The following is a 13,652-nucleotide window of genomic DNA, read 5'->3' as shown; positions in this document are numbered from 1 at the left end:
CGCAGGCACTTCCGGCTGGTGCGGTGTTCCGGTGCAGCACGGCAGTCCGTTGTAATGATTATGATGGACCAAGCGCAGCGCGCACAGCAAACAGCAGGTCCTGCATGACGGATGTGTACGCCACCGCTCTCCAGTTTTTCAAACGCAGCGTGCAAACAAATGCATCCGCTGCGGCACTGAAGCGGGTGAAAGCAAGGTGGGGGGAGGACATGGAACACCGAGATACCGTGGGCATAATTTATGAGTCTCGAATGCTCGCAGGCAAGTTGATTCTTCAGTCTGTCTGTGTGTGTTTGTGTGTGCTGTTTTTGGTGGCATGTAGATTGGGAAGGAAGGACCTGGCTGCTGCTGCTGCTGATGCTGCTGCCTGTTGTGCAAATGTTTGCTGTGCAATTAGGGGGTTTGTTACATCCATTCGGGTGGATTATGCCATTTGTCTGTGTGTTTGTGTGTGTGTGTGTGTGTATGTACGGAGAGCACTGACTGGTTACGATATTGTTGGGATTTCGGTGCAGATGATCTGCAAATTTACATCTGGCATCGTGTTTCATGAAGCTGGCAGTGTATTCCGGAAGAGTAAAGTGTTATCGACATGATTGCAATGAAGATGTTTGCAAATAGGGATACTTCCATGCTGCATCGATGATAACCACCTTAATGGTGTGATTTTGACATTGTGGAGGAAGAGATAAAGCGTTTAACTTGTACGAAAAATGCTTTTTGGGAAGTAACACAGAGCTGCTAAGCATAAAAGGATTTCTATTTCGTTTCAGAAAGTTGTCATGCTTTGTAGAGCCTTTGCTACATGATGTATGCTATTTTGTGATAACTTTTGATACATCGTTTAAGGAAAGAATGGTTCAAACTTTAGATAAAATTAAGTTTGGAATGATTTTATGTTAATATCCAAATTCAACTAATTAACCGTCACTGGGTTCATTAAATGTCACACATCCTTTGCCGTGTCTAGTTATGTTTCTGCACCTGTCCATCCAATGTCCTGGTTGGCCGGAGCCATCTCCCATCGGACGTCATTCGCTGCGGAAGGGATGGTATTGATTTTTGTCAGTCCTGACGGTGACTGCATACTTAATCCGCACTATTCGAGGTCACTGTCATTCGTTCGCACTGGCTCTATTTTCATCCTCAACCAGTTCTAGAGGGTCTGGGGAGGACACTGGCGGCAGTGTCGTCGCAAAACAAGAAACCCCTTTATTGCGGCACGATGGCAGGAAAGGGCAGGAAAAGGTGAATTAAAAATAGGTAGAATGAAATCGATCACGTTGATCGATTAGATAGCGGCCAGCAATCATTTATTCAGCACCCTGCACGTGCGGTACACGCACACACGTTGGGATTATAAGGATATCGATAAAAGGGTTGACCATGGAGCATGGGTTTTGCGTCGTTGTGTTGCTTGGGTGGCTTTGAATTGCAGTCGGTAAATTTATCGGGTTTAAAATATCCTTTAATGATGTTTGATTGTACTGGAGTCTTCAAGAGACGAGAACAGAAGAGTTACAGTAGCTCCTGCTAAGACGAGAGCTCTTTGTTGTATTAGTATGGTAAGCAGAGGTTAAGTCTCCGTTCAAAGGACAAAGCTAATACCCTGGTCTCATTGTCTTTATTATCTTTCATCTCTTAGTATCTTCCGTAATGTGTTTTTACTATCTCTCGCCGCCTCTAAACCGTCCAAGCAATTAAGAGTTAACCGTACAGCGACACTCTTCACTACCGCAGCAATGTCTGCCACGGAGCGAACACCGGTCCGGAAGCGACCTGTCGGATGTGTGCTTGTCAGTCGCTGAACGGGAAGTTAACCCGGGCCCTGTCAAGAGTCCAATGAGGTGAGACACGAGCGGGGTACGTGCACTAATGGTGCCCTTGTCAGTTTGGGCGCTCCTATTCAATTATCGTTTGGTGAGGGAGGGCACTAGTTGACACTGAGATAATCCCAACCCAGTTCCCGCCCCAGAGTCTACTTGACCTTCCATGTTGCCGGCCCCACTTTTGACGCCATTGTCGCCATCGTTGACGGCGTTTGGTGGCTATGAAAAATCGGTTTCCTTCCTTCCGTCCGGTCCGGTGCCGGCACGGATTGTTGCATCGATCAATCGATCCAGCCGGCCTGACGAACGATTACTCATTGGCTCCCTTCACAGCGCAACGCCAGCGTGTGTTTGTAAAATCGCTGTTTTCCATGCGACGACCAACAATGCAGGAAAGCGAGGAAAAAAGGAGTTTGCACAAAGCAATCTGGTTCCACACACACACACACACACAGATGTGGTGAGTTCCCCTGAAGGCAGATGGTTATCTGTCACGAGTCCTTAGCATACGCCTCCGTCATCCTCCGGGTGATAGAGGATGCATCAATCATCTGTGGCACGGTAGCAGCAGGTTCTTTGGTAGTGAAGGTAAAGCAGAACGAGCAGAGAAGGGGACAAGGACAAGCTGTGCATATGGTTCTCGTACCAGCCACTTTACATCTTGACAGCCAGCAACGCAGTAGTGATTCGTTTGACAAGCTGCGGTACAACATATCAGTCTGTGAAGCTGCTTCTTCTTGCCCTTTGTGATTTGAGCGCGATTTTGCTAGATTTTGAAACGATTTTATCGTCTTCCACATTCCAATTTATGCTGCCACAGCAGTGCGGAGTTGATTCTGAACGCTTTTTCCGCTTCCGCTCGGAAACATTGAAAGAAATTGTTGCTCACGGTATGGGAACTCAGTCTCCTTTGTGGGCAAACGAAAATGGATGGTAATTTTATGGACTGAATTATCCAGATCAGCGAACGTCTGGGATTGTGCACACGGTGGAAGTGGAGTAGAGAGTAGGCAGAAGCAGGTTGCGAGGAAGAGAAAATGCAGCATTTCCGAGTGCCTAAATGGTAAATCTGTTACTGACTGTCGAGAATCGGTGTGTGGTTGAGTGATGAGGGTTGTTTGATTTTTGGCTTCAATTTCCAAGCAATCGTCTGCCGGAGGAAGAAGGATCAGGAGAGCGTGGGAGGGAGCATGTGTTGCGCGTTCGATTCGATTTCGGGATGGTTTGAAACGAGTTTTAAATCCGTATTGGTGTTTCATTTTGTAAATCTCATTTTGAAGGATTTTTCATTTTGGAAGGATTACATGTTGCGTCAATACCAAACTGGAATCGTTGATTTGTCTGCGCTATAATAGAGAGCGCAGAACATAATCAAATTCATCCTAAATAGGTTTGTTTTGAAGCTTTATGAATCAAATCGTAAGATTCAAGATGTGCGAAATCAGTCGGAATGAGATTTTGATATAGGTTCGGCCTTGTAGCAGTCGCCTTCTCTAACCACCGCACCGTAGGGATGTGTCGGTTATGGTATGATGAATTACTAATATGAATGTTATTTTATGTTGATACTATCTTTGTTTTATTTTTATTATCTTTAGAGTGTGATGAATCTGCATGTTATTGATAGTAACTAATTTAAGTTAAGAAAAATAAAGTAAAAATAGGGATAAGCCTTACTCTATGTCTTAATTTAGGATTACAATGTATTTAGTTATAATATTACTTTTGGAATTATTCACGTTGTTATCACCGAAATGGTGCTAAATCCGTTATATCTGTCTCCAAATCCAGGAAACCTTACACAAAACCACGTACGACTGCGGAATAGCGAAAAACACGGTACGAAATAAATCATGCAGACGTTCGTTTGATATTGCTACCTTTGCTCTACGTGAAGCGATAGCGCTAATCTGATCAAATCCCATTCGATACATCATCAATAACAGTGCGAGGGTGTTTACACTATTTTGTTGCTGGTAAATGAAGGCAACCCATTTAATTCTACCAGCTTCAGCGTGATTCGAACGGCCACCGTAAAAGATCATTGCCACAAATGGTACTAAAAGGCAGGAAAGTATAAAAAGCAACAAAAAAACAGCTTTACTCTTTCTCCTACTGCGACACGGAATGGCCTCCGTTGTCGGTATTATTTACACAGCACATATTTATTGTCCTGCTATCGTGCACGTAGCATGCACCCTCCCACATCCTATGACGAGTTCTATGCTCCCTTGTGATAAATGTTAAATTTGTACTGCATGTGCCGCGTTGCTTGTCTTCCACGCCACCGTACGGATTTTTCGAGATCGGAGTTCGTTTGATTCGTTTCACGCTGGGCTGGGTGGCCGCTACCCATCGGTTGGTGGTCGTGCTTTGCTGTGCGCTAGCACACACACACACTCTTACTGCCCGCCACAAAACAGTCAACCGTGTGACGATGGGACTTCCCCTTCCCAGCGCACAACGTCGTAGCTTTTGTTGGCCGAGAAGTACGCCGTTCCCGTTTTCAAAGGCCCCCGTTGCATTCGACGCCACTTGGCGTTGGTTGGGATGCACTGTGGAGTCATTTCTTTTATTTTGTTGCCCTGACTTATGATGCTCGAGTTGAAATGGCTTTGATAGCGTTCCACCACCACCTCCACAAACTACTACTCGCTTGGCTTCCGTCCATCTCAGCGCGTGTTTCGGAAAGAATAAAAGGGACACAGAGAAACTTTTTTCCCTTTCTTGTTTCATCCATTTTTTGTTCATGGTTGGCTAAGTGTCTCCCACTCAGCAAAGCAGCCTGTCAGGCTGTCCTTCACCAAGCAGCAGCAGCACCATGGACTTTGCTTCCGGTTGTCCTCCTTGCCTGCGGGCAAATACAAAACAAATTTATTTGCACCGTTGCACTGCCCGGACAGTTTCGGTCCGTTTCTGGTTGGGAGGTGGTGATGGGGCCTTATTTTGTCGTTCAGGGTAAGCTTGAAAGCGTCCGCATGGGATACGTGTTAGCAGCTTGAGCCCGGTGAAAAGCTTCTTTCAGCAGGTGGACAGCCAAGAATTAGAGATTGTTGGTACGATTATCTGTACAAATCCTGTGTCATTCTGTTTGGTTGTACTGCGATGCTTGTGGAGGTTTACTCTGCACAAAAAACGGAAATATTTGCTTGAAATGAGTTTTAAAATATTCTTACCATTGATGTAATTCAAAAGTTTCTTTACGTTCTTTCGAAACATCCGTTAAACCAAGCATTTATTAAAATGTTCGGTTATTAACTATTGTTTCAGAATTGGATCTTTTGTATTCGTCTAATTTAAACTAAAATGCTTCCTGTAATCACGCCCTGTCCTGTCCGACGAAGGGACCATAGAAAATAGAACAAAATGCTAGTGTGCTGTTCTTGCACCAAATGGTTAAATCGACCGTAAAAAGCAACGCTTTCCCGCTGTTTTTGTCTGTAAAGTCAAACCCACGTGGCGGTAACGTGGCAAAGCTATCCATCCTTGAAGCGATCATTTGCTCGTTTATCAGTACTTTCGCTAAGCTTCTTATTAGATTTATGGCGCTCCCCCCCACTGTCACTGCAGTCCGATAATGGGCGCAAATGGCAGGGCGAATGAATTTTACTTTGAAACTTTTGAGCGGCAAAAAGTGCTAGTGCGATAAGACAAAAACCGTTTGCTTAACCTCTCGTTGCTTTCGATCGGTGAGCTCACGTGCATTGCAGAAAGTGCTCTTTGTTTGTTTGCTGGTTTGATAAAATGATACTTTTTAACTCAACAGCCAAAGTGTGCTTGAGATTTATTGCATTCCCGGCACTAATTTAGAATTAAAACACTTGAGAGTAAAAAACAAGTGTGTTGAAGGTATGAAAAGTTAAAGGCAACTAAATGCCTCAAAAATGTTACGTTGGGAATTACAAATTGTTTACTCTAAAATACACTTTTTGTTGAATAATCGACTCCATTTTGCTCATAGCACTTGGCTCATTCTTTTCCTTAATGACACCATTCCAAGCATTGCGCATTCCTATCCTTACGTTTTACATTTCCTAAAACCATCCCTAAATAACCTTGGCCATTTCCATTTCGAAATGAATGCATCTTCCCGACATGCGCGAGGAGGAAAAGCGCTCGAAAGGAAACTATTTTTAATGTGACATTTCTATTCACCGGTGCGATATCGCGTGTATCCTTTGGGCGACACACTTTCCAAAGTCGAGGATCTACATACACACATACACACACACACACACACACACACACACACACACACACACAACGACTCGACAAGATTGAGCAGAGTGCTCACGCTCGGTTGTGGTAATTTACAGCGCGAGGATCACAGTTTCCCCAACTCCCAGCGAGTCACCACACGTGCGCCGAGTAACACCTGTGCATACTAGGGCTCGTTTTCAAATGGCACACGCCTAACACACACACTCCACGCTTCTCCCTGGTGATAGTAGTGTGTGTGTTGTAATTTATTTCGAAATGAATTGCACCCCACGCCCATTAGCACGACATTCGTGGCGAAACCTGGCAACCTGTCAGAGTGATAAATGGGCATGTGGGTGGAGAAAAACCACCCGACCACCAGCCATCCGTTTTCAACCCGGTTCACCGGTGTGTGTGTGTGTGCACTAGTTGGAAGTAGATAGTTTAGCAATCCTCTCCCTCGCTCCCCTTGACAGACTTTTATAGAAAGTTGGTTGGCGAGATTTCTTGTTCGGGTTCGTTAAAAAGCCACTGCTGTCTTTAGCAAGGCTGCTCGCTTTAACTGCAACACGATGAGGGTCCGGGAAGGTTTCAAGTTTTGAACGTTCCGTCCACCCAACAAGTAGCAATGCATTACTCGCATAAGAACGGGTGGTGCATGGGTAGTGCCCGTCAGTAATTGACAGCATTGACAGCATTTGCATGAGCTGCACTTGTCACCGCGACAGGAAGCGACAACGGTTAGGTCCTTGATACTTAAAAGCTCAACATCGCGTCGCGTATCGGTAACATCCTTCACCCTGCTGGTGTCCCTGTTGCTTTTTTTGCGCCTAAGCCAGCCCCACCGTGGGTAACTCATAATTGACACCACTGTTGAGCGTGTTTGCGTGACTGGAGCTTTTTCGGTGCGTCAATCACGGCTTGTGGTACAGAGCCCCGTTTTTATGGCTTTATAAATCTCGGCGAGCCTAGTGAATTTGCACGATCTATGCAATTAGGGCACCGTATCCGGCAAGCATTTAGCATTGAGTACAGTTTAATGAAGCACACAAACTCACGAACACACCCCATTGTTTCAGGGGACGGGTAAGCTTTCAAGTGTGATTAAAAGCGCAACACGCGGGCGCGTGGAAATTTCGTGATAATTGGTACTGTAACTGCGAAAAGTGAGCAACTAAGTGGAGGGAAACGTTTAGTTTTTTCTTCATTTTGCAGCGGTTTGTTGAAATGGTTAATTTAAACTGTACACAAATTCAACGTCAAAGCTTTGTTATCTTTGGAATTGCCTATTTCATCGCAGCGTACACAATAAATCACCCCGATTTCCCAATCAATGCATGTGCTCCGCTCTAATGGCATCAATCGAATAGCGATTTGTTTCCCGCTCAAGCACTCAAGCCTTCCACTACGACGCACTGTTTAGGCGAACAATTTCGATTTCGATTGCGATACTGCTGTATGCTCGTGTGTGTGTTTGTGTGAGGTACTGATTGTTGAGTAAATTAAATTAACATAACCCTCTGTGAGGGAAGTGGTGCAATGAGGCGTGCCAGTGGAGTAAATTCAATGGGTCAACAGGACCCTCAACTGTGATTGTAGAAGTGTGCTCTTGTTTAAGCCTTTCTCTCTTCAACGTCACACCACACCAACCACACCAGTGTGAACGATGCACCCTCCATATGGCGGGCTCTTTCCAAGGACGGGTACCCACGGGACATCCCGGCAGATGTCAATGAAAACCCAATCGGTTTGATATGGCTACGGATGAAGTGAGCCGTACAGAGTGCTTCACTGTTTGGTGTGTTCGGCCTGCCGTGTCCGGTAATGGAAGCTTTGAAAAGCGTTAGTAATAGAAGGGAGTTGAGTTATGAATCCTTACCAATTCACTCACATTTTGCGGCTTCGTTTTTGTTAAAATAATATCAAAGTATGGGTCCAAATTAGTCTAACATTGTTACATCACTTACAACGCCTTTGTATCAAAGGTGTATATTATCTGAACTTATCAATCACATCGATGTGTCAAGATCTTAAGAGCCTACCAGCAAACGTGTATGGTATATAATGCGTGTGTGCCGTGTGTGGTCGTCACAAATGCGATTACGGGCTCATGCCGGTTGAGCGAGTGTCAATCGGACTTTCGCTTGATGGCGACCGGCAATTAAGCCGCTCGTAGACCACACCAGAACCCCCGCCATGTCCATCCAATAGGCCTCCAAACCACCTAGTCCCCAAAATAGGCCCGTAAATGGCCCGTTTGCCGGATTTTGGAGAGGGTCGTTGAAAACTCAACCCAAACCTCTTCAAGCGAAAACATACGCTGTAATTAAACTTTGTTGCTCTTTCTGATTATGTTCGCTTCTTAGGGCACATGTCTGTTGGGTTGAGTCTCTCACTGTTTGAGAGTGGAGTGAATACCGCTACACATTAACTCTAGGCATTGAAGTTGTATCGATGTATTCTTCCAGCTCTGTTGATGAATGGTTAATGTATTTGAAGCATTATCATCATGCAATGATTGTGGACGTTACATGCAGCAAAGTCATGAGATGTGCATGTTTTTGGACGATGGGGACATGTTTTGTTTGCGTTGTTTTAAGTTGTTACATTGTCAAAAATAGGAAAAGACAGTATTATATTGATGATATCTTCTTCTTCTTTTTGGCTCAACAACCGTTGTCGGTCAAGGCCTGCCTGTACCACTACTTGTGGCCTTGGCTTTCAGTGACTTATTGATCTCCCCATAGCAGGATAGTCAGTCCTACGTATGGCGGCACGGTCCATTTGGGGCTTGAACCCATGGCGGGCATGTTGTTAAGTCGTACGAGTTGACGACTGTACTATGAGACCGGCTATTGATGATATGGTTTAGACAATTTTATGTCACTGTATTAATTTGTAAGTGATAAAGGGATGGGAATGTAACAGTTCAAGTTCACATCAATTCATCTTGTACATATAACTTTGTGTTTTAATATGTAACGCATGCAAACAATTAATTTCTATTTTCTTTCGCGTTTGAAGTTTTACTTTTATTTTGTTTAGTGCTGTTTACTTCTTCTCTTTCCAAGCTCAACATCGACACACTGCCAAAAGCTCCGAGGGTCAATAATAAAACCACGCGTAATCTGCGCAATGTATTGCCAAGGGGAGTCGCTAGGGGCTGTGTGGTGAAAAGATGTATGGTTTGTAATAAAACATTTCGGTGGGAAAATTTGCCAACCCCGTAGTCACATCTCCCTATCCCCTCTGCCTCGTTGCAAAAGGCTGGCCCTTTGATCATCCCCGTCCGAGGGAGGAACGTACAAACGGTCCAAGTACAGCACCAGCCTCTCTGTCGAAGTAATATTTTATGATTAAATTTTGAACACCCGCGACCCGCGCGCTGTTGTCCCGCCGTGCGTTGTTTATTGCTCGAATATTGTGGCGCCGGGCTTGTTGCAAATCGGGTAGCGAAAGCCCAACACGTTCTTCCACTGTGAAACAAACACTGCCAGCAAACATGGGAAAGGGTGTAGAGTGGGATCAGAACAAAAAATACAGAAACTGGTGCTCAAAAAAGCTGTTAGAAGTATAATTCATTCAGCCTTCGAAACGGTGGCGGTATACATTCTTATTAAAAATGGAATGAATCATAATCTTTTGATCGTAATCTCCTTAGTGATAATACGTGGGCAATATGAAGGATTGGAAGAAGGTTTATGGTAATGTTTTAAGCGGTAATACTAGCTCACAATGCAGTGGTTGGGGTAGATTTTATTGTAAAATTTTAAATGCATGTAAAACGAAGGGGGAGACTTTTTAAAATTTTAACCACAGGTCCTGGCACGCGCTTGGAAGAGCTTGCGTAGCCGAACCGAAAATAAAACAAACCCCATTTCCCAGCTCGTTAGCCCCAACCGCAAACTGGATGGACTGACGAAAATTTGGTGGTAAAATACAGCCCTGGATCCGGGCGGAAAGTTGGCATTTGCATACACCGGGGCGTAGCAGTTTATTTGCAGCATTTTGGCAGAACGGTGGCGCTCCTGCCCATCGCTCGTTACCGGAAACGATTTGATGGTCCGTTTGCTAAAGGACGGGTCCGCAAATGGGTGCCGATGAAATGGTGGTTTCGGCGAAAGAATGTCTGTTGAGCGCTGCTGTGTATGTTTATTTGTCTCCAAACAACAAGCGCCGTTTGTACGCGCAGTCGTTTTAATATCGACAGACGACGCGCCCATGGAGGCTTGGCATGGTGGATGAGGCTTGGCGGCGAATGGGGAAGACATTTTTATCTTTCACAAGCAAGTGAGGACTGTTTGTGAGCTTCAGAAAATGATGTTTTGGATGGTTATGTTTGCTGCTGTTTAAATATTGCGCTGCATAATGATGTCGTGATTTGTGAAGATTCGTAACTGAATTTGTAATTCTGATTTGTTTTCGTTTTTTTTCCAGGATCACCAAACGGTAAACAAAAAGCCTAGAAGAAGGCACTACCCTTGGTTAGGTAAGAGCAAACTATTGGAAAAATCTGATAAGAAATTATCATATTCGTACAAACTTTTCGAAAAATGCTTATAGAGAAGCTCAAATTGTAGAAGCTTTATTTAATCTTCGAACAGTAATTGTTTGTTCCGAAAGGCAAAAGAATCTCATCCTTACCTCTTGCATTAATCTTGTACCTTAATCGAACAACACTGCAACACCACCGGTAGCATTCATTTCATTTGATTAGGTTTATCGCCCCGTCGTGCTTCCAGCGCTCAAGTGCTTATTTCACTCGCCGTTTCCTTCACAATGAAATTTCCATGGAAAATCACCACTACATGCCATAAAAATGGCACTATGCACGCTGATCGAAACTCACTCACTCTGCACCGTTCGTGCCTCAATGTTTTGTTGTTTCGTTTTTTCCCCTTCCCTTGCCTGTGCAATGTAAAAGTAAAGCTTTCCCGGGTTTGCTTTCACACAAAAGCATACGAGACAAGCGGCAAAACCAATCGATTGCGAGTGTAAACAGCGGCAAAAAAGCACCGGGGTGGGGTGGTGTGTGTTGAGTTTTCTCGTCCGTCGATCCGATTTCATTAGTGGTGCGACGTGATAAAGCTCTCTCTGGGCGGGGTTCGTCCGAGCCGCTGCCAAATGGAGCGAAGGAAAATCTAATTAAATAGTTAATTTTCTTTCAGCTGCTGCTTTCCTGCCGGTCTGTGCCGAATCGTGCTTTCGTTGCGTTGCTTTCAAACTGGCGGGCGGTCGGCCGGTTTGCAATAGTCCTAAAAGTTGAGAAAATGTGCAGTAACTTCGCTCACAACTTCTGTACAAACGATCATGCTTAAAATCGGTATTTGTTTTTGAAAATACGACACAAAGGCAAAGGAAACGGCGAAGAGTTGGTTTAAATTTAATTTAAAATCCAAAAAGTTATTTTGATTTTGGAATGCTTAATTGTTTGTACAGCTTACGTGGAACAGTCTACGAACAGTTTCGCTGATTCAAACACACCACGTTGCAAATGTATTTTTATATAAAATATTGTTTACCTCCAGGGCACCAATAACATTTATTACGGTGTGTCATGTCTGCCTGTCAGCTTTGTCACCGGCTGCAAGCAAACACACCACCGGTTAGTCATTCATCAAATGTAAATCACACCATCGATCTTTGCATGCCCTCTGGGCACTTTCGTACGTGACAAAGTGACCGTGAACCTTTGGAAGTGTATAGTCGGTGAACTAAAAAGCAACAGCTACAAATGTGTCGATCATTCTCCGTCCACGGGGCTCGGAATGGTTGAGCAAACGAAGCCAATATTATTTACATTCCGATGCTCAGAGCTGCAGATCATTGGATGGAAAAAGGCGGAATGCAGGAAGCTCACTTACAGTTTATCCCAAACATCCTTCCTTCTCGATCGACCGTCGGATACAATTCGATCCGCACCGTCGACAACGAAGCGAAGGGATCGAAGGGATCGACCGGCCGCCCGCGGATGGTGAGGGCAAAGTTTATTCACACGGTGCCCGCGAAGTGTGATGCCAATCAGTGCGGACGAACGAAACAAAAAGCGAACCGGGATCGGTTGCCCGCTTTGCGGGTGCTGATAAATATTAGTATAATTGATGGATCCCCCAAAAGGTATTGACGTTGATGGGAAGGGCCAGGGAAAATTGATAGCCACCATTAAGCGGAACTCCGATACTGTTTTTTTACCCAAGCCCCCGAGGTACGGTCGTTAGCACCATGGGCTCATGGCCCGGGTCCTGTGTGAAGAGTAGTGCTATTCGTCTACCAAATGGCCGAGGTGGCAGCCGGCGCCAAATGTGGTCCCGCGCTCGATTGGCAGACAAATTGGTGCCATTTTTTGCACACCAATCTGGTTTTTTTTGTGTGTGCACAAGAGTGACATAAGTATGTATCATTCATTAATTTAAGTGTGATGCTGTACTATTTAAATCAGCGTGTAGATCGTTTTTCCCTTAATTGCGAGTTACTCTACTTTTTCTTGTTCGGAGTAATTTGTGCAACGATAAGTCATTGACGGTCATTTGTAGACTTGATGATGATTGGATTTTTATCACAAAAAGTTATAAGTTAAAATGGCAACAAGTTGATGCAGGCTGGATTTGAACTCACGATCTGAAGAATGGTTGTCTCCGGACTTACCCTCGGCTCCATTGGACCAATGATAAGCATCAACGCGTGAAATGGTATAGTTTGTCATTTAAATTCTGAAAAAAACGTACTTCAACTTTTTTTACATTTTCTACATCTTTGCTTACTATTATGTTATTAAACTCCTTCTTTTTGGTTGCTTGAAAGCCTGTCCATCCAGCAAGAAGCTTTTCACTATCAGTAATTGGATGTCACTTCGAGTATATCCATTCCGGCACGTCGAACAGTTGATGTAACACAGGAAATTGAAAGTGGAGCAGGAAAGAGAACGTTCACCTCCTGCATTCTCATCCACCTTCCTCCGCTTATCTTCTGCGGTTAAAGGCACTTATAGACACATTTTTGTGTGGCTGCATCAACAACCACGATGAAGGTGTCAGAAACCGGAACGATAAACTTCTCTTTCATATTTTGCGTGCTTTGTACGAGAGGAAGTGGACAAAGAGAAAAAAAAACCCCAGCAATCATACTGACCACAGCAGTGGTTGTGCAACGACTTCCAGCCTTGCCTTGCTTACCGGGTTAAGAAAGTGGAAGTGGATTGTGTGTGTGTGGGTTTGTTATTTTTTTACAGCACACATACTGTGGATGATTTGCAGCTTTGCTTTTTTTTCTTGGTCGCACGCAAAAGCAACGTTGTATTCGACGAGGAAGCGCAACAAGTGTCCTTGACGTGAAAGGCAGTAGCCCCGAGAGACTATGCGGGGTACAGTGGCGGTTGCTCGGTAGGTTCAGGATCAAGAAGCCTGCTCTGCCTTCAAACGGCCGCTTACAGATATGACACACTATAAACGGTTGTGCTCGTTTCGGTGTCCTTGGGCGTGAGGTTTCCTTTGCTGGACTGTATTGAAGGAGTCTAGAGTGGAAGTCAAAACGGACGGGAGCTGTCAGTACTTCATCAGGCAGCAGTAATCAATTAGCGCTCCCGATGCTTTGATGTTGGTGCGCGGTAGTCACTTCGGTTAGGGC

General features: G+C 44.7%; 1 protein-coding gene across 2 annotated transcripts in view; it reads left to right on the top strand.

Moving 5' to 3' along the window:
• The window catches only part of LOC1280509 (calbindin-32), a 53,404-nt gene that overhangs the window by 9,336 nt on the left and 30,416 nt on the right, over nt 1–13,652 (top strand). For both annotated transcript variants that reach the window (XM_320356.4, XM_061661485.1), the window contains exon 2: nt 10,467–10,518. The gene's annotated coding sequence lies outside the window, so the exon portion shown is untranslated. The remainder of the gene's footprint in view (nt 1–10,466; nt 10,519–13,652) is intronic.

This window comes from Anopheles gambiae, chromosome 3 (assembly GCF_943734735.2).
Source record: "Anopheles gambiae chromosome 3, idAnoGambNW_F1_1, whole genome shotgun sequence".
NCBI lineage: Eukaryota > Metazoa > Arthropoda > Insecta > Diptera > Culicidae > Anopheles > Anopheles gambiae.
This window is presented reverse-complemented; position numbering and strand designations above follow the sequence as displayed.